A 22,943-nucleotide genomic window follows, 5' to 3' on the forward strand; every position below is an offset into this window, starting at 1 on the left:
AAATAAAATAATCAACTTTTATGCATACCTCTATGCATGAAATCCAAATATGATAAAAGTCACACTTTTATAATAAAATAATCAACTTTTATGCATACCTCTATGCATGAAATCCAAATATGATAAAAGTCACACTTTTATAATAAAATAATCATCTTTTATGCATACCTCTATGCATGAAATCCAAATATGATAAAAGTCACACTTTTATAATAAAATAATCAATTTTTATGCATACCTCTATGCATGAAATCCAAATATGATAAAAGTTACACTTTTATAATAAAATAATCAATTTTTATGCATACCTCTATGCATGAAATCCAAATATGATAAAAGTAACACTTTTATAATAAAATAATCAACTTTTATGCATATCTCTATGCATGAAATCCAAATATGCATGAAATCCAAATATGATAAAAGAAACACTTTTATATTAAAATAATCAACTTTTATGCATACCTCTATGCATGAAATACAAATATGATAAAAGAAACACTTTTATATTAAAATAATAATTCTTTTATGCATACCTCTATGCATGAAATCCAAATATGATAAAAGTAACACTTTTACAATAAAATAATCATCAATTATGCATAACTTAAAAATTAATTTCTCCATGATTACAATAAAATTCTTTCAATTAATCTAGGATGATAATTCCTAGAATATGGTAGGAAGTTCTCTTTTCATGCTTTGAATAAAATTATTTTATGTGTAATTTTTATAAAAATTTTGCCATAGCTCCGCTACTATGACTGATAAATCTCAATTTATTTTGAAGGATAAAGCTTATCATTAAGAAAATGATATTGGATCATTAACCCAATAATGGGTTGAAGCATCAATATTCATGAAATACATAAACTAAAAGTATAGAAAAAAGCCATTAATTTGACCTCAAGCATAGATTAATCTTGGATTAAGGAAAAGCTTTATGAAAAGCTTCATTTGGATTGAGAATGGGTCAGGAGTATGAGGATTTCTTGAGTGAGAGAGAGAAATTACATAAAAACCATTAGAATTAAGCATAAATGGAAATTTATATAATTCTTTACTATCATTAATCAATTAACTTCAATAGCATTCATCAAATTATGTAATTCTTCACTACCATTCATCAATTAACTTCAATAGCATTCAAAAACCATTCCAATTAAGCTTCTCAAGCTTGAGAGGGGTTGAGAAGAGAGAAGCATTGAGAAATTATAGAAAAGATCGAAATTCACCATTTACCTTACAAATTTCTTGATTCTTTGTTCACGGTAGAGGCCCCAACCAATCAATTGGTTAAGTATGTTGATGGAGCCACCAATGGGGATTGAAGAAAGAGGGAAGCTCCAATTTCTTCAATTTGGAGAGAATTTTAGAGAATAGTAGAAATTAGCATTATTTCAGCATAACTCTAGTATAGTAAAATTCTTCTATTTTTTTCAAAGGACTCATGTTCTATTTATAGGAGAGGGAAGCTCTAACCAAAGCTAACTGAATTCTAGAATTTTCCAATTTCAGTTTGGTTGAATTTAGACTAGATTTGGATCTAGTTTGGTTCCTTTTTTATTCGGTTTGGTTCCATTTTGATTTGGTTTGATTCAAGAGAAAGGAGAGATAAAAATATCACAATTTTTATGAGTTTAAAACTCATTCAAGCTTGTGAAATATGCACCTCTTTTAATGGACTTCCCTTCCTTACATATGTGTCAAAATGGAATCATTCTAGTTGGTATCAGAGCCTTTTAAAACTAATACGGATAAGCGAATTCTTATCATAAATTGATAATAAAAATTCAGAAAAAGCATTTTTCATAATGTATTTTCATTCTGTAAGCCTCTTTAATGAAGAATTTTTAATCATAGAATTTTTTTTAGATGAAAGTTCCCTACTTATCTGGTATTCCCGACCTCACCCAGTCTCAAGATATGACTGCGTTCGCCTTCGAACATCTCATCTCTTCCGCTTCAACTTGAACAAGCCGAGCAAGACTCGCACGCCATTTCGAGGAATTATATTTTCCTAACCTAGTGGAGAGACAACAGCATAAGTGGTTTGCAGGGCTATATATCCACGTCTCTTGCAACCAGCATACAATGCTAGGTCAGAACCTCTCATTGGCCATGATTTTGATAAAGCTGAAAATGACGCGTGGTGTCATTCTATATCATTCAACGCCTCAAAATTTCAGACTTGCTTGCCGAGTTTATAGACTCTTTAGTCGATTTATCCCTAAGGAGAAAATAATAGCTCCCTTCGCAATTAGAGAAATTATGTATCAGGGCATGACTATGGCCCAGTACCGTCGTCTTATGCATCTCCCGAGGAGATTTTGAATTTTGGAGCCGAGCCACTCTATGTACTTATTGCAACTTGTATATAAATATACAAATATTTTTTCATGTTATTTAAGTGATTGTTTACGGACGATCGGATAAAGAAAAATCCGTTTATCAGACATATGTCATAGATCTCCAATAAGATCAACTGAGAAGCCAATTATATCAAAAATTTATCAAGATGCACAAAAAGGTTGTAATTGTGTGATATAATTCATATAATTTGTTATTCAAATTGAAATTCGTAAATTAGTAATTAGGACTTCAATTGGAAGTACCGCAATTGTATGGAACCCTGACTTCCTTGAGACCTAGACATGATGGTATTTACCTTATAGTTTCGAGTATCATGACTATCCGTATATACCAAGGGTATAACTGCAGCTCTTTACTAGCAGTATATACGAGTAAATCTAAGACTTAAAATTATAATCATTAATGCTATCTAGTTGATGCATTCGAATGTGGTTGATATAATTTTTAATTCTGTTTAGAAACTGATGAATTGATTTGGATTCTGATTGAAAAATGATGATCCCTGAAAATGGGTTGAAATGTAATAAGCTGAGTGAAACCACAATGTGGATGATTGGGACGAGTCCCTGTAATGATAAATGATGAAAATGATTTCAGCAAATCACTATGAGATTAGTGGATTGTGCTGTCAAATTGCTACTGTTAATACTTGAGATGGTAGATCAAGTTAAGGGATGACAAATTGAGAACTTGCTTAACTACCTGTGGAGGAATGTTCAGAAGGAAATTTTTCGGTCTAATGGACAATTATCGTGTTAAAGATATGAATGATATGATCTGAATGAATTGTTATTTAATGATGAGTTCTATATAAGGGATATTTATTCCCATATTCTGTTGGGGGTTGACCGGAATATAAGGAACCCCAGAATAAATTGAATCTTAAGCAAAAGAGTTGTCCTCTACTTGCGAGATGAGGACATCTTGCACTTTTTAAGTGGGGTAGAATGTAAGATTCCTCCCCCAGCCTTAGAGGTATACAGGAGTAAGAATCTCCTTTTCTGATCTAATAATTATTCCTTCTCTAAATAAAAGAAAGATTCTGTTTAAAAAGGGAAGATACTTTCCCAGAATACCTTCTCAGGAGCCCACATGTTTTAAGGATTCAGAACGATGAGTTCAGAAGTGAGAACCGGTATTCAGAACGATGAGTTCAGAAGTGAGAACCGGTATTTTGGATGCCAAGGTTTTGGTCATCAGTTAAAAGACTGCCTGACTCCTACCATGAAAAGGACACAAGGAAGTCTAGAACCCAAATTCAGAGACCAATTCCTTCATACCAATCTAATCAAGGTCCGTCTCGGACAAGATTGCTTAACTCCATAGGTCCGAACCATTGATTAGGGTCGAGATGACCAGTCAAATGCTTGGCGACATAGAGCAACAGATGTAGGCAATTCATAAAGATATAAACGCTGCCCAGAATCGACAGAAACAATATACAGATAAGAAGAGGATAGTCAGAGAATTCAAAGAAGCAGATATGGTCTTCATTGAGTACGGACCAAAAGAAGTTCTTTATCTCTTGGGGAGTATAAGTAGTTATCCCCCAGATATTATGGACCAAAGAAAGTAAGTGACTTAGCCTACAAACTTCTTTTATCTCCTCATCTCAAAGTTCTTAATGCCTTCTATAGAAATATGTGCCAAACCCAAATCATGAAAAGATGGTAAAACTTCAGTGGCAAGATACCGTTGGCTTCTAGGTTACGCTAGCTCCTTCCTTTATATAAGTCGTAACTTTTACTTGTGGCTCACAGTAACATTACTTCTATCGATCTCCTTTCTTTCTTAATCTCATTCATGGCTTGGCAACAGGAATTAGTTTTATCCATGATGATTTCTCACCTTCAAGACGCAAGCGAGTCTGTGAAGAAGGATTTTATAGAACTGTATGAGCGCTCACTTTTATAGAACTGTATGAGCGCTCACTTTTTCCTCACCTAGGACCTTCTGTAGCTCAAACCAAATGGCGGACCTATCAAGACATAACTAGGGTAACACCATGGGGTCAGCAGCACTTTCGTAACAATGTCCGCTTGGCCAGGGTTATTGAAGCTTTGGGTTTGGGTCCCCGATACTACTACATCATGAGATCGAGGCATATTGGGTTTTCTAAGCGGGTCTTCTTACTGGCGTGTTTTCTTCCTTATCAGAAGATATACCTTTACCCCGTTTTTAGCTTGCCTCTCAGATGTCCTTTTGTTAGATCACCTCATACCATTGAGATAGGTGCGGTAATAACCAGCAAAATTACTCCCATAGATGAGTTACCTTATACGTGCGCAACTTGTGAGTGCTGCTTTTGTGACCATATGATGGACGGGCTTATGGAAGTGTAAAGAGTTCTTCTATCTTTACTGTATATGTTCCAAGAATGAATAAAGTTGAAATCTTGTTCTTGTCTTGAATCTTGCTCTCTTTGAGACTTTTTTTTTGGTGGTTAATCTTAATTAAATTTTTCTCTAAGTCTCATATTCGTGCATCTTGCAAAATTATCCCAAGTTTGCGAGATGAGGATATCTTGCGTTTTTCAAGTGGGAGAGAATGTAAGATTCCTCCCCAGCCTCTCAAAATGTCCAGCATATTCCCCTGTAATCAATTCCCTCTTCAGAAATATAAGAGATCTTGTCTCTGCCTGTTTTGGCATAGAGAGAGAAAATATTCTAGAGAGTGAATATTCAGGTTTTGAATATTTTTGGATAGAAAAATATCTCATCTTATTAAAATGAAATTTCCTAAAACAGAAATTCAGAAAGAATTTTCCAATGTGCAATTGGAATTAATTGGAAATGGGTATAAAGGACCTTAGCCTAAGGGTCTAGATTTCAGAAATTTTAGATTATGGTCCAATTAAGGTTCCTTTGGGCCAATAAGATCAATCCATGTGTAGGGAGGAGATAAATCCAATTTGTAAAAGAAGATACCCATAAATGAGTAAATGCTCATATAAGATTAAGAGTTGATTATGTACAAGGTTTATTAGTAAGAAACTATGAGTAATATAAAAAATATGAGATATTTTGGGTATCCAAAAATGAGTAAATGCTCACATAAGATGAAGAGTTGAAAATGTATAAGGTTTATTAGTAAAAAACTATGAGCAATATTAAAAATATGAGATATTTTGGGTATAATAATTCCATTTTGACACATATGTACGGAAGGGGAGTCCATTAAAGGAGGTGCATATTTCACATGCTTGAATGAGTTTTAAACTAAAAAATAATGTGATATTTTTATCTCTCCTCTCTCTTGAATCAAACCAAATCAAAATGGAACCAAACCGAATCAAAAAGTAACCAAACTAGGTCCAAATCTAGTCCAAATTCAACCAAACTGAATTTGGAAAATTCTAGAATTCAGTTAGCTTTGGTTAGAGCTTCCCTCTCCTATAAATAGAACAGGAGTCCTTTGAAAAAAATAGAAGAATTTTACTATACTAGAGTTATGCTAAAATAATGCTAATTTCTACTATTCTCTAAAATTCTCTCCAAATTGAAGAAATTGGAGCTTCCCTCTTTCTTCAATCCCCATTGGTGGCTCCATCAACATACTTAACCAATTGATTGGTTGGGGGTCTCTACCATGAACAAAGAATCAAGCAATTTGTAAGGTAAATGGTGAATTTTGATCTTTTCTATAATTTCTCAATGCTTCTCTCTTCTCAACACCTCTCAAGCTTGAGAAGCTTAATTGGAATGGTTTTTGAATGCTATTGAAGTTAATTGATGAATGGTAGTGAAGAGTTACATAATTTGATGAATGCTATTGAAGTTAATTGATTAATGATAGTTAAGAATTATATAAATTTTCATTTATTCTTAATTCTAATGGTTTTATGTAATTTCTCTCTCTCACTCAAGAAATGGTCATACTCATGACCCATTCTCAATCCAACTGAAGCTTTTCATAAAGCTTTTCCTTAATCCAAGATTAATCTATGCTTGAGGCCAAATTAATGGCTTTTTTCTATGCTTTTAGTTTATGTATTTCATGAATATTGATGATTCAATCCATTATTGGGTTAATGATTCAATTAGGGATCATTCTAATCATTTTCTTAATGATAAGCTTTATCCTTGAAAATGAATTGAGATTTATCAGTCATAGTAGCGGAGCTATGGCAAAATTTTTATAAAAATTACACATGAAATAATTTTATTCAAAGCATGAAAAGAGAACTTCCTACAATATTCTAGGAATTATCATCCTAGATTAATTGAAAGAATTTTATTGTAATCATGGAGAAATTGATTTTTATGTTATGCATAATTGATGATTATTTTATTGTAAAAGTGTTACTTTTATCATATTTCGATTTCATGCATAGAGGTATGCCTAAAAGAATTATTATTTTAATATAAAAGTGTTTCTTTTATCATATTTGGATTTCATGCATAGAGGTACGCATAAAAATTGATTATTTTATTATAAATGTGTGACTTTTATCATATTTGGATTTCATGCATAGAGGTATGCATAAAAGTTGATTATTTTATTATAAAAGTGTGACTTTTTTCATATTTGGATTTCATGCATAGAGGTATGCATAAAAGTTGATTATTTTATTATAAAAGTGTGACTTTTATCATATTTGGATTTCATGCATAGAGGTATGCATAAACGTTGATTTTTCTCTAAGTCTCATATTCGTGCATCTTGCAAAATTATCCCAAGTTTGCGAGATGAGGATATCTTGCGTTTTTCAAGTGGGAGAGAATGTAAGATTCCTCCCCAGCCTCTCAAAATGTCCAGCATATTCTCCTGTAATCAATTCCCTCTTCAGAAATATAAGAGATCTTGTCTCTGCCTGTTTTGGCATAGAGAGAGAAAATATTCTAGAGAGTGAATATTCAGGTTTTGAATATTTTTGGATAGAAAAATATCTCATCTTATTAAAATGAATTTTCCTAAAACAGAAATTCAGAAAGAATTTTCCAATGTGCAATTGGAATTAATTGGAAATGGGTATAAAGGACCTTAGCCTAAGGGTCTAGATTTCAGAAATTTTAGATTATGGTCCAATTAAGGTTCCTTTGGGCCAATAAGATCAATCCATGTGTAGGGAGGAGATAAATCCAATTTGTAAAAGAAGATACCCAAAAATGAGTAAATGCTCATATAAGATTAAGAGTTGATTATGTACAAGGTTTATTAGTAAGAAACTATGAGTAATATAAAAAATATGAGATATTTTGGGTATCCAAAAATGAGTAAATGCTCACATAAGATGAAGAGTTGAAAATGTATAAGGTTTATTAGTAAAAAACTATGAGCAATATTAAAAATATGAGATATTTTGGGTATAATAATTCCATTTTGACACATATGTACGGAAGGGGAGTCCATTAAAGGAGGTGCATATTTCACATGCTTGAATGAGTTTTAAACTAAAAAATAATGTGATATTTTTATCTCTCCTCTCTCTTGAATCAAACCAAATCAAAATGGAACCAAACCGAATCAAAAAGTAACCAAACTAGGTCCAAATCTAGTCCAAATTCAACCAAACTGAATTTGGAAAATTCTAGAATTCAGTTAGCTTTGGTTAGAGCTTCCCTCTCCTATAAATAGAACAGGAGTCCTTTGAAAAAAATAGAAGAATTTTACTATACTAGAGTTATGCTAAAATAATGCTAATTTCTACTATTCTCTAAAATTCTCTCCAAATTGAAGAAATTGGAGCTTCCCTCTTTCTTCAATCCCCATTGGTGGCTCCATCAACATACTTAACCAATTGATTGGTTGGGGGTCTCTACCATGAACAAAGAATCAAGCAATTTGTAAGGTAAATGGTGAATTTTGATCTTTTCTATAATTTCTCAATGCTTCTCTCTTCTCAACACCTCTCAAGCTTGAGAAGCTTAATTGGAATGGTTTTTGAATGCTATTGAAGTTAATTGATGAATGGTAGTGAAGAGTTACATAATTTGATGAATGCTATTGAAGTTAATTGATTAATGATAGTTAAGAATTATATAAATTTTCATTTATTCTTAATTCTAATGGTTTTATGTAATTTCTCTCTCTCACTCAAGAAATGGTCATACTCATGACCCATTCTCAATCCAACTGAAGCTTTTCATAAAGCTTTTCCTTAATCCAAGATTAATCTATGCTTGAGGCCAAATTAATGGCTTTTTTCTATGCTTTTAGTTTATGTATTTCATGAATATTGATGATTCAATCCATTATTGGGTTAATGATTCAATTAGGGATCATTCTAATCATTTTCTTAATGATAAGCTTTATCCTTGAAAATGAATTGAGATTTATCAGTCATAGTAGCGGAGCTATGGCAAAATTTTTATAAAAATTACACATGAAATAATTTTATTCAAAGCATGAAAAGAGAACTTCCTACAATATTCTAGGAATTATCATCCTAGATTAATTGAAAGAATTTTATTGTAATCATGGAGAAATTGATTTTTATGTTATGCATAATTGATGATTATTTTATTGTAAAAGTGTTACTTTTATCATATTTCGATTTCATGCATAGAGGTATGCCTAAAAGAATTATTATTTTAATATAAAAGTGTTTCTTTTATCATATTTGGATTTCATGCATAGAGGTACGCATAAAAATTGATTATTTTATTATAAATGTGTGACTTTTATCATATTTGGATTTCATGCATAGAGGTATGCATAAAAGTTGATTATTTTATTATAAAAGTGTGACTTTTTTCATATTTGGATTTCATGCATAGAGGTATGCATAAAAGTTGATTATTTTATTATAAAAGTGTGACTTTTATCATATTTGGATTTCATGCATAGAGGTATGCATAAACGTTGATTTTTCTCTAAGTCTCATATTCGTGCATCTTGCAAAATTATCCCAAGTTTGCGAGATGAGGATATCTTGCGTTTTTCAAGTGGGAGAGAATGTAAGATTCCTCCCCAGCCTCTCAAAATGTCCAGCATATTCCCCTGTAATCAATTCCCTCTTCAGAAATATAAGAGATCTTGTCTCTGCCTGTTTTGGCATAGAGAGAGAAAATATTCTAGAGAGTGAATATTCAGGTTTTGAATATTTTTGGATAGAAAAATATCTCATCTTATTAAAATGAATTTTCCTAAAACAGAAATTCAGAAAGAATTTTCCAATGTGCAATTGGAATTAATTGGAAATGGGTATAAAGGACCTTAGCCTAAGGGTCTAGATTTCAGAAATTTTAGATTATGGTCCAATTAAGGTTCCTTTGGGCCAATAAGATCAATCCATGTGTAGGGAGGAGATAAATCCAATTTGTAAAAGAAGATACCCATAAATGAGTAAATGCTCATATAAGATTAAGAGTTGATTATGTACAAGGTTTATTAGTAAGAAACTATGAGTAATATAAAAAATATGAGATATTTTGGGTATCCAAAAATGAGTAAATGCTCACATAAGATGAAGAGTTGAAAATGTATAAGGTTTATTAGTAAAAAACTATGAGCAATATTAAAAATATGAGATATTTTGGGTATAATAATTCCATTTTGACACATATGTACGGAAGGGGAGTCCATTAAAGGAGGTGCATATTTCACATGCTTGAATGAGTTTTAAACTAAAAAATAATGTGATATTTTTATCTCTCCTCTCTCTTGAATCAAACCAAATCAAAATGGAACCAAACCGAATCAAAAAGTAACCAAACTAGGTCCAAATCTAGTCCAAATTCAACCAAACTGAATTTGGAAAATTCTAGAATTCAGTTAGCTTTGGTTAGAGCTTCCCTCTCCTATAAATAGAACAGGAGTCCTTTGAAAAAAATAGAAGAATTTTACTATACTAGAGTTATGCTAAAATAATGCTAATTTCTACTATTCTCTAAAATTCTCTCCAAATTGAAGAAATTGGAGCTTCCCTCTTTCTTCAATCCCCATTGGTGGCTCCATCAACATACTTAACCAATTGATTGGTTGGGGGTCTCTACCATGAACAAAGAATCAAGCAATTTGTAAGGTAAATGGTGAATTTTGATCTTTTCTATAATTTCTCAATGCTTCTCTCTTCTCAACACCTCTCAAGCTTGAGAAGCTTAATTGGAATGGTTTTTGAATGCTATTGAAGTTAATTGATGAATGGTAGTAAAGAGTTACATAATTTGATGAATGCTATTGAAGTTAATTGATTAATGATAGTTAAGAATTACATAAATTTTCATTTATTCTTAATTCTAATGGTTTTATGTAATTTCTCTCTCTCACTCAAGAAATGGTCATACTCATGACCCATTCTCAATCCAACTGAAGCTTTTCATAAAGCTTTTCCTTAATCCAAGATTAATCTATGCTTGAGGCCAAATTAATGGCTTTTTTCTATGCTTTTAGTTTATGTATTTCATGAATATTGATGATTCAATCCATTATTGGGTTAATGATTCAATTAGGGATCATTCTAATCATTTTCTTAATGATAAGCTTTATCCTTGAAAATGAATTGAGATTTATCAGTCATAGTAGCGGAGCTATGGCAAAATTTTTATAAAAATTACACATGAAATAATTTTATTCAAAGCATGAAAAGAGAACTTCCTACAATATTCTAGGAATTATCATCCTAGATTAATTGAAAGAATTTTATTGTAATCATGGAGAAATTGATTTTTATGTTATGCATAATTGATGATTATTTTATTGTAAAAGTGTTACTTTTATCATATTTCGATTTCATGCATAGAGGTATGCCTAAAAGAATTATTATTTTAATATAAAAGTGTTTCTTTTATCATATTTGGATTTCATGCATAGAGGTACGCATAAAAATTGATTATTTTATTATAAATGTGTGACTTTTATCATATTTGGATTTCATGCATAGAGGTATGCATAAAAGTTGATTATTTTATTATAAAAGTGTGACTTTTATCATATTTGGATTTCATGCATAGAGGTATGCATAAAAGTTGATTATTTTATTATAAAAGTGTGACTTTTATCATATTTGGATTTCATGCATAGAGGTATGCATAAAAGTTGATTATTTTATTATAAAAGTGTGACTTTTATCATATTTGGATTTCATGTATAGAGGTATGCATAAAAGTTGATTATTTTATTATAAAAGTGTGACTTTTATTATATGTAAATTTCATGCACAAAGGTATGCATAAAAGTTGATTATTTTATTATAAAAGTGTGACTTTTATTATATTTGAATTTCATGCACAAAGGTATGCATAAAAGTTGATTATTTTATTATAAAAGTGTGACTTTTATTATATGTAAATTTCATGCACAAAGGTATGCATAAAAGTTGATTATTTTATTATAAAAGTGTGACTTTTATTATATTTGAATTTCATGCACAAAGGTATGCATAAAAGTTAATTATTTTATTATAAAAGTATGATTTTTATTATATTTGAATTTCATGCATAAAGGTATGCATTAAAGTTGATTATTTTATTATAAAAGTGTAACTTTTATTATATTTGGATTTCATGCATAGAGGTATGCATAAAAGATATTCTTTTTATACTAAAAGTGTGATTTTCATCATAAATGGATTTTATGCATAACTTAGATGCATAAGAGAAATTCTTTTATTCTAAAAGAGTAATTCCTACCAAATTGAATTTATGCATAAGAAGATGCATAAAAGATTGATTTTTATTTTTAAAGTGTTAGTCTCCTTAAATGGAATTTATGCATAAATAAATGTGTAGAGAAATCTTATATCAAATATAAGAATTCTCTTAAAAAAGATATGAAATGTGATAAGATTGATAAGAGGTGTATGAGATGTGAAAAGATGTGATAAGATGTGTATGAGATGTGATAGAATGTGTAAAGATGAGTTAGGATGTGTTAAGATGTATATGGGATGTGTTAGGACGAGAATGGATGTAATATGGTTGTATGAATGTGATGTGGATGTATACATGTAGATGTATATGTATGGATGTGAATGTGAATGAAGAGGTGGATGTGGATGTGGATGTATGGATGTAGATACGGATGTGGATGTATGTATGTGAATGTGGATGTATCAATGAGGATGTGAAAATGGATGTATGCATGTGAATGTGGATGTATGAATGTGAATGTGGATGTGTGGATGTAGAAATGGAAGTGTGGATGTATGAATGTGGATGTGGATGTATGCATGTAGATGCATATGTATGAATGTGAAATTGGATGTATGATGTGGACGTACGAACATGGATATGTATGTAGAATAATGAATATGAAGGTGTATGTGAGATAATGTGTAGTCTATATGAGTGAATGGATGAGAACGAGTACGCATTGAATGGAATATGGAATAAGTAATGTGGTCCGAGAGTGGATAATATGGAAAGACGAGAGTTCGTTATAGAAACTGTATTTTGTGACTATTTGTAAATGACTGTTTTATGTCAAGAATGCTGGGGAAGCATTTTGACCATCTTGAGGATTAAGGTCATGAAGACCGAACTGATAAAGTTGCAACTGCTGAGATGGAGAGTCAATGGAGGACGTCTCGCATAGCAAGGTCGATCGAGGTCTTGACCAGCCTCGGTTCGATTTAAATGGTGAGCTTCCGGTACGGTGGATGAGGGACCAAGTATGCGGCCTATCAGTGAAGCGCTAGGTCACCTGCAAAGGATCCTAGAGGGAGCTGACCATACGGTGCTCGAGCTCTGGGTCACTGAAGATACCCACACGTGCGTCGTGGAAGATATTGGAACAAGGAGTAAGAGTTGTTTTCTGAAACCGGGCATGGATATGGTTGATTGACCTTGCTGGTCCTCAATGGATGAGTCCATGGCTCTTTTATATAGATCTGTGGGTTGATCTTGTTGATCTTCCACGGAGATTCCATTCTATTATATGAATATATTGCCGGTTACTATGAGCTAGGAACTATGGAAAAGGCCCCTGAGTGAACAGGTGGTGAGCGTTCTGGTTGCCAATGATGCCATAAGTACACCGATGAATGAATGACGAGAAATAAGGATTCAACCAGAGACTATGAGGATTGTCATCAGTGACATAATGGTTTCATTAAAGGATTGTTTGAAAGTTAATTGATGCTGAGAAAAAGGCAATTGCATATTGGGTGTGTAAGTGGTGTGACTAGTTTTATGTTTGTATGAACTTCCGGCTAGGGGGCCTAGGAACTCTTTTCCATGGTACCCGAGACAAAACCTAACCAAATTCCTAATTGGATCCCATCACTACAGTGGTTGGGAGGTTGGCTAACCCATGGGACTGGATGGGGTTAGACTGGACTGATGGATCCGTAAATCGAGATTTAATTTCTATTACTACGATAGATGAAGTAAATCCCACTAGTAATTGTTCTATGGATAGGAATCAACGGTTGTGCCTCTTGATGGGGAAAAAAGCGTTGATCCCAATGATCCAAGTGCAAGTTTCTTCCTTGATCTGACCAAGTACCGTTAGAGGTGCAGTCGGATCAGTTTGATCAGTAATGATCTTGACTACGTTAGAGTAAAGAGTTATCCTGGTGGAATCGCCCGTGCTTTCCGAATAAGGGAAGTTTTTCCGGGTTCGGTTTTGGAAAAACCGACGGATTACTCTCTTGTCCGGATATCCGTGGGCGAGGCCCCGAGTGTGAGACCTTGACCCGTGCAAGATGTGTTACTTCCGCTGCCCTTTGCCCCTCCGCGCAAGGGAGGGTTTCTCACTCGGGGCCTTGCCCTTGAATGTCCGGGCACGAGGAGGGTTTCTCACTCGGGGTCTCGCCCTTGAATGTCCGGCCACGAGACTAAGCTGGTGGTCACTCAAAAAAAAAAACAAAACCGGGAAAAATTCCCATGCCCGGAAAGCAGGGACGATTCCACCTTTATGATTTTTTTTTAAAAAAAAACCGAATTTTTCTACCCTAGTTATGTCTTGATAGGTCCGCCGCCATTTGGTCTGAGCTACAGAAGTTCCTAGGTGAGGAAAAAGTGAGCTCTCATACAGTTCTATAAAATCCTTCTTCACAGACTCGCTTGCGTCTTGAAGGTGAGAAATCATCATGGATAAAACTAATTCCTGTTGCCAAGCCATGAAGGAGATTAAGAAAGAAAGGAGATCGATGGAAGTAAGATTACTGTGAGCGATAAGTAAAAGTTACGACTTATATAAAGCAAGGAGCTAGCGTAACCTAGAAGCCAACGGTATCTTGCCACTGAAGTTTTACCGTCTTTCCATGATTTGGGTTTGGTACATATTTCTATAGAAGGCATTAAGAACTTTGAGATGAGGAGATAGAAGAAGTTCGTAGGCTAAGTCACTTACTTTCTTTGGTCCACAATATCTGGGGGATAACTACTTATACTCCCCAAGAGATAAAGAACTTCTTTTGGGTCATACTCGAATGAAGACCAAAACCTTGGTATCTAAAATATCGATTTTTACTTCTGAACTCATTGTTCTGAATCCTTAAAACAGGTGGGACTCCTGAGAAGTATTCTAGGGAAAGGGTTTTTTTTTTTAAACAAAATTTTTCTTTTATTTTAGAGAGGGAATAATTATAAGATCAGAAAGGGATATTCTTACTTGTGTATACCTCGAAGGCTGGGGAGGAATCTTACATTCTACCCCACTTAAAAAAGTGCGAGATGTCCTCATCTCGCAAGGTAGAGGACAACTCTTTTTCTTAAGATCCAATTTTATTCTGGGGTTCCTTATATTCTGGTCAACCCAACAGAACACTGGGATAAATATCCCTTATATAGAACTCATCATTAAATAACAATTCATTCAGATCATATCATTCATATCTTTAACATGATAATGGTCCATTAGACCGAAAAATTTCCTTCTGAACATTCCTCCACGAGAATTTCAGTCAAGCAAGTTCTCAATTTGTCATCCCTTAACTTGATCTACCGGTCAAGTGTTAAACAGTAACAATTTGACAGCACAACCCACTAATCTCATAGTGATTTGTTGAATTCATTATCATCATTCTAGTTATGAATATCATCACAGTTGGTATCAGAGCCAAATTGAAAGCTAATAAGGATAAATAAATTCTTATCTGAAATTGATAATGAGAACTCAGAAAAAGCATTTTCATAATGAATTTTCATTCTGTAAGCTTCTTTAATGAAGAAATTTTAATCAAAGAAATTGTTTTTATAGATGGAAGTCCCCTATTTATCTGGTATTCCCGACCTCACCATGTCTCAAGATATGATTGCATTTGCCTTCGAGCATCTCATCTCTTCCGCTTCAACTCGAATAAGCCGAACAAGACTCGCACGCCATTTCGAGGATTTATATTTTCCTAACCCAGCGGAGAGAATTCAGCATAAGTGGTTTGCAGGGCAATATGTCCACGCCTCTTGTGACCGCCGTGCAATGCTGTGGGAGAACCTCTCATTGGCTATGATCTTGTTAAAGCTGAAAATCGTACGTGGCATCATTTTATATCATTCAACGCCTCGAAATTTCAGGCTTGCATGCCAAGTCTACAGACTTCTTAGTTGTTTTATTCCTAAATGGAATATAATAGCTCCCTTGTCAGTAAGTGGACGTTTGTATCAGGGCATGGCTATGGCCCAATACCATCGTCATATGCATTTCCCGAGGAGATTTTGAATTCTGGAGCCGAGCTGCTCTATGTACATAATGCAACTTTTATATAAATGAAAAAATATTTTTCGGAGAAAAAAATTCATGTTGTATAAATGGTTGTTTACGGCGGACGATCTGTTGATAAAGAAAAATCTGTTATCGGACATATGTCATAGATCTCCAATAAGATCTTGTCTTATTTAAGAAATTGTTTTTCAAACTCTTAAGTCTTAGGATCTCATGAATAATATCAAAATATAAATTTCTTAATATATAAATTTTGGAGAATCATGAGACAAGGAAACCGTGGTCGTTAGCCAGACCCTGTCTCTGAAGATGACTAGCTTGACCTTGATGTTCGCAAGGCTCTTCATAAGACTCAGCCAGGACCCTTCATAGGACTCAGCCAGGACCCTTCATCAAAGGAGAAGGGGAGAACTTGGGCGAGGCTGTGGAGAAATGGGTGCAAGCCATGGAAGAGTATTATGACATCACAGGATACAATCAGCAGAGCAAAATGGCTCTTGCCCAGTTGAAAATAGTGGAAATAGCCAGGGTAGCATGGAGGAACCACTGTGACACCAATCGTCTGGACAGAAATACTCAATCCTGGAATGATCTAAAAACCTATCTAAGAAAGAGATTTTGCCCTCCTAGATTTTTAGAAACCAAAATGAACGAATTCTTAGAACTAAAGCAGGAGAGCAAAACGATCGAGGAATATCACCAGGCCTTTGTCCTTCTACTCAAATATTCACCACCTCTTGATGAAGAGCAACTCATGGCCAGGTTCATTCGAGGAATGAACGAACCCTTGGACACACTGGTCAAAAATACCAAGCCAGTGTCCATGGCTGAAGCAGTAAGAATGGCAAAAGATTTTGCCAAAGCTTTTGTAGTAAAGGTCCCACCAAAACCTACACCCTCTAACTTTAAGAGATTCCAAGCCCAGGGAAGTACTTCCAACTTTCCACCCCCAAAGAGGCAGCAAGGCCTGAATCAGAATCAAGATGCAGGAAGATTCAGAAGTGAAGGAAGACCCTTCCTCCAGAGTACTTTCTCAAGAACCTCACCACTTTCAAAAAATCAAAAGGATGAGCTCAAATCTAAAAACCGATGTTTTGGATGCCAGGGTTTTGGTCACCAGTTAAAAGACTGCCTAACTCCTGCCATGTCAAGGGGACAGGGAAGTCAAGAACCCCGAATTCAGAGACCAACCCCTTCATTCCAGTCTAATCAGGGTCCGTCTCGCCCAAGCCAAGGAAACCCCAGAAGAATTCCAACCCAGCCATCTGCCTCTATCCAGAGTAATCTCAAAACTCCTTCCCAGAATTGGAACAACAAAAGAGAAAGAGTTCTACCTCAGACTGCAGCAGCCAGAGCAATCACAATTTCAGATGCAGTAGAAGAGAAAAAAGGGCAGATCTATGCTGCAATTGAAAATCAAGGACCTAACTAGCAGTTCTCTGTCATCCATACTCCAGCAGAGTATCAAGGTAAGCATTTTAAGCTTTTGATTGATTCAGGCAGTTCTCATTCATTCATTTCCCTAGGATGCTTGTGTAAGCTAGTCTTAGAACAGAAATCCGGGAAACTTATGCAAGTTGAATTGGCCTGTGGGAAGACTCTTTTCACTCACCATGAGACAGATCTTATCCAGTTCAATCTAGATGGTAATGTAACCGACTGTCAGTTCAAAGTCTTACCTCTAGGAGTTTTTGACGGAATCCTTGGAATGGATTGGCTCCACAAATATCAAGCTGACATACACTGTCACAATGGAACCATTTCCTTCCATGACCTTCACGGGAACAAAGTCCATGGAACTGGAGTTTCTGGATCCCCAGACCTTCAGTTAGTAAAAGCTTCCAGGTTATTGAAAGGACTTAGGAAGAAGCAGCAAATTTATGTTGTCAAAATGAACCCAATAGACTCAAAGCTTAAAGCTAAAGAACCAGAATGGTTGGACCAGAATGGTTAAGTGAATTTGATGATCTATTCCCAGCAGAGCTAACTGAAATACCTCCAATTCAGAAAATAGATCATGTGATTGAATTGACCCCCAAAGCTCAACCAGTAGCCCTATGCTCTTACAACCAGTAGCCCTACGCTCTTACAAAATGCCAGTTCTTGAAGCCATCGAACTCAAGGAACATCTTACGCAGCTGTTAGAACAAGGGTTTGTAAGACCCAGTGTTTCACCTTGGGGTGCGCCAGTTCTCTTTCAGAAAAAAAGATGGAATGCTTAGACTCTGTGTGGACTACAGAGGTCTAAATCAGCTGACAGTTAAGAATAAGTATCCTATCCCAAGGATTGATGAGCTTTTGGACAGGCTAAATGGAGCCCAGATCTTCACAAAAATAGATCTCAAATCCGGGTATTACCAGATCAGGATCAATGATCCAGATATACCAAAAACAGCCATCAATACTCGCTATGGACATTATGAATTTATTGTCATGCCATTCGGATTAACTAATGCCCCAGCTACATTCAATCGCCTAATGTAGGACATCCTCAGAGAATACTTGGATGACTTTGTTCTAGTTTTCTTTGATGACATTCTGATTTACTCAAGAAATGCAGCCGACCATGAGACTCATGTCCGAAAAGTTCTTGAGATTCTAAGGAAACATCAACTCTTTGCCAAAAAGAGCAAATGCACTTTCTCTGCCGACCACGTTGAATACTTGGGCTTTCTGGTATCCAAAGATGGAATTTCTCCAGATTCCGCAAAAATCCAAGCTGTCATAGATTGGCCTAAACCAAAGACAGTGAAAGAAGTCAGAGGATTCTTGGGATTGACTGGTTGGTATAGAATTTTTATACCAAAGTATGCTCTCATAGCTTCCCCCCTGACTAACCTTCTCAAAAAGAATATCCCATTTCAATGGTCTGCCAAGTGCCAAAGTGCTTTTGATAAGCTGAAGACCGCCTTGGTAACCAGTCCCGTTATGAAACTGCCAGATTTCTCTCTACCCTTTGAGGTAATAACTGATGCAAGTGGTTTTGCCCTGGGAGGTGCACTCATGCAAGAAGGTCATGCAGTGGCCTATGAATCCCAAAAGCTCAGAACACATGAGAGGAATTATGTTGTCCACGACTTGGAATTGCTTTCAGTAGTCTATGCCTTAAAGTTGTGGAGACATTACCTACTGGGTAAAGGATTTAATTTGATGTGACAGATCATCAGAGCTTAAAGTGGATCTTTACTCAGAAGGACCTCAACATGCGCCAAAGAAGGTGGATGCAGACCTTGCAGGAATTTGATTTTGAAATCAAGTACCGCCCAGGCAAAGAGAATGTGGTAGCAGATGCTCTCAGGCAGAAAAACCTCCTTGCTTGCAATTACTGTAATATCAAATCCTTTGATTATTCAAGCAAATGAGAAGATCATGTAAGATAGATTCTTTGGCCCTATTGCTACCCTACTTATGGAGGAAAGCAAAACTTCGCAGGAGTTGAACAAAGTTCAAGGGTACAGCCTGGATGATGGCATTATGTATTATAACTGCAGGTTATGCATTCCCAATGATGAGGGAACCAAGGACCAAATTCTGAATGAAGCCCATGACAGCCTTATTGCAGGACATCCAGGTTTCATCAAGACCTACATGTCCGTAAAGAAAAGTTTCTTTTGGCCTGGTTTGAAAAAGGATGTGCTGAATCATGTACGTCAATGTCTGACATGCTAAAAAGTCAAAGCTGAGAGAGTAAAAATGCCTGGGACGTTACATCCATTGGACATCCCCCAGATGAAGTGGGAATGTATCAGTATGGACTTTATTACAAGATTACCTTCAGTGCAATCAGGTTACAACTCCATCTTCGTGGTAGTCGACAGACTAACCAAAGTTGCCCATCTGATTCTAGTAAAAGAAACCTACACTGCAGTGGATGTGGCCAGAGTGTTCCTCAAAGAAATCTTCAGATTGCATGGCCTACCGAGGAGAATAGTAAGTGACCGAGATCCCAAATTTACTTCAAGGTTTTGGACTGCATTTTTTGAAGCAGTGGGAACTTTCTTGGATCTCAGCACAGCTTATCACCCTGAGACCGATGGTCAAACTGAAAGGGTAAACCAAGTAATTGAAGATATACTTTGGACATGCTGTGGCAGGGAACCCAAGAAGTGGCTAAGCTATCTGCATCTAGTCGAGTTCGCCTACAATGCTTCTTATCACTGAAGTATCGGGATGAGCCCTTTTAAAGCTCTGTATGGACAAGATTGCTTAACTCCATTAACTTGGTCTGATCCATTGATTAAGGTCGAGATGTCTAGACAGATGCTTGATGACATGGAGCAACAGATACAGTCAATTCGTAAAGATATTAAAGCTGCCCAGGATAGACAGAAGCAATATGCGGATAAGAAGAGGACAAATAGAGAATTCAAAGAAGCAGATATGGTCTTCATTCGAGTACGGCCCAAAAGAAGTTCCTTATCTCTTGGGAAGTACAAGAAGTTATCACCCAGATATTGTGGGCCATATCTGATTACAAAGAAAGTAGGTGACTTAGCCTACGAGCTTCTTCTGCCTCCTCATCTCAAAATTCATAATGTATTTCATGTAAGCCTTCTAAAGAAATATGTGCCAAACCCAAATCATATGCTTGATGATGAAATCCTAACCTCTTCAACCCAAGGACAGATGGAACTCCAACCTGAAGAAATTCTCGATGTTTGAGAAAAGATTCTCAGGAACAGAATTCTCAGAGAATTATTAGTAAGATGGAAGTTTTATCCTTTTGAAGATGCCACCTGGGAGAATGAAGCCAATCTGTTTGTTGCGGGATTATCCCCAGTTTGCGAGATGAGGAAATCCCGCGTTTTTCAAGTGGGAGAGAATGTAAGATTCCTCCCTAGCCTCTCAAGATATCCAGCATCTTCCCATGTAATCAAATCCCTCTTCAGAAATATAAAAGATCTTATTTCTAACTGTTTTAGCCTAGAGAGAGAAAATTATTCTAGAGAGAGAATATTCAGATTATGAATATTTTTGGATAGAAAAATAACCCATCTTATTAAAATAAGTTCCCCTAAAACAGAAATTCAAAAAGAATTTTCCAATGTGCAATTGGAATTAATTGGAAATAGGTATAAAGGACCTTAGCCTAAGAGTCTAGATCTTCAGAAATTTTTGGATTATGGTCCAATTAAGGTTCCTATGGGCCAATAGCATCAATCCATGTGTAGGGAGGAGATAAATCCAATTTGTAAAAGAAGATACCCAAAAATGAGTAAATGCTCACATAAGATGAAGAGTTGACTATGTACAAGGTTTATTAGTAAGAAACTATGAGTAATATAAAAAATATGAGATATTTCGGGTATCCAAAAATGAGTAAATGCTCACATAAGATGAAGAGTTGAAAATGTACAAGGTTTATTAACTATGAGCAATATTAAAAACATGAGATATTTTGGGTATAATGATTCCATTTTGACACATATGTAAGGAAGGGGAGTCCATTAAAGGAGGTGCATATTTCACATGCTTGAATGAGTTTTAAACTCATAAAAATTGTGATATTTTTATCTCTCCTCTCTCTTGAATCAAACCAAATCAAAATGGAACCAAACCGAATAAAAAAGGAACCAAACTAGATCCAAATCTAGTCCAAATTCAACCAAATTGATTTGGAAAATTCTAGAATCAGTTTGTTTGGTTAGGAGCTCAATTTTTCCTATAAATAGAAGCCTCCCCCTTATTAAAAATGAACAATGTTTAATGCATTGTTACTCTACTCCACCTAAGCCAAGAACTGTGAATTCAATAATAATTCACTAGTTTTTGACACTTCCCTCTTTCTTCAATCCCCATTGGTGGCTCCATCAACATACTAAACCAATTGATTGGTTGGGGGCCTCTACCGTGAACAAAGAATCAAGCAATTTGTAAGGTAAATGGTGAATTTTGATCTTTTCTATAATTTCTCAATGCTTCTCTCTTCTCAATCCCTCTCAAGCTTGAGAAGCTTAATTGGAATGGTTTTTGAATGCTATTGAAGTTAATTGATGAATGGTAGTGAAGAGTTACATAATTTGATGAATGCTTTTGAAGTTAATTGATTAATGATAGTTAAGAATTACATAAATTTTTATTTATGCTTAATTCTAATGGTTTTATGTAATTTCTCTCTCTCACTCAAGAATGGTCATACTCATGAACCATTCTCAATCCAAATGAAGCTTTTCATAAAGCTTTTCCTTAATCCAAGATTAATCTATGCTTGAGGCCAAATTAATGGCTTTTTTCTATGCTTTTAGTTTATGTATTTCATGAATATTGATGATTTAATACATTATGGATTAATGATCCAATTAGGGATCATACTATTTATTTCCTTAATGATAAGCTTTATCCCTTAGAAAATTTGAGATTTATCAATCATAGCAGCGGAGCTATGGTAAATTTTTTTAAAAAATTATGCATAAAATAATTTCATTCAAAGCATAAAAAGAGGACTTCCTACCATATTCTAGGAATTATCATCCTAGATTAATTGAAAGATATTCATTGTAATCATAGAGAAATTGATTTTTATATTATGCATAATTGATTTTCATGCATAGAGGTATGCATAAAAGATTATTATTTTAACATAAAAGTGTTACTTTTATCATAATTGGATTTCATGCATAGAGGTATGCATAAAAGATTATTATTTTAACATAAAAGTGTTACTTTTATCATAATTGGATTTCATGCATAGAGGTATGCATAAAAGATTATTATTTTAACATAAAAGTGTTACTTTTATCATAATTGGATTTCATGCATAGAGGTATGCATAAAATATTATTATTTTAACATAAATGCATAGAGGTATGCATAAAATATTATTATTTTAACATAAAAGTGTTACTTTTATCAATTTTTAAATTTCATGCATAGAAGTATGCATAAAGGATAATTTTTTTTTATCAAAAGTGTTACTTTTATCATTTTTAATTTTCATGCATAAACACCCTAGGGTCAGCAGCACTTTCGTAACAATGTCCGCTTGGCCATGTTTGGGTCCCCGATACTACTGCGTCATGAGA

This window comes from Cibotium barometz, chromosome 10 (assembly GCF_041138505.1).
Source record: "Cibotium barometz isolate CiBa-2024 chromosome 10, ASM4113850v1, whole genome shotgun sequence".
NCBI lineage: Eukaryota > Viridiplantae > Streptophyta > Polypodiopsida > Cyatheales > Cibotiaceae > Cibotium > Cibotium barometz.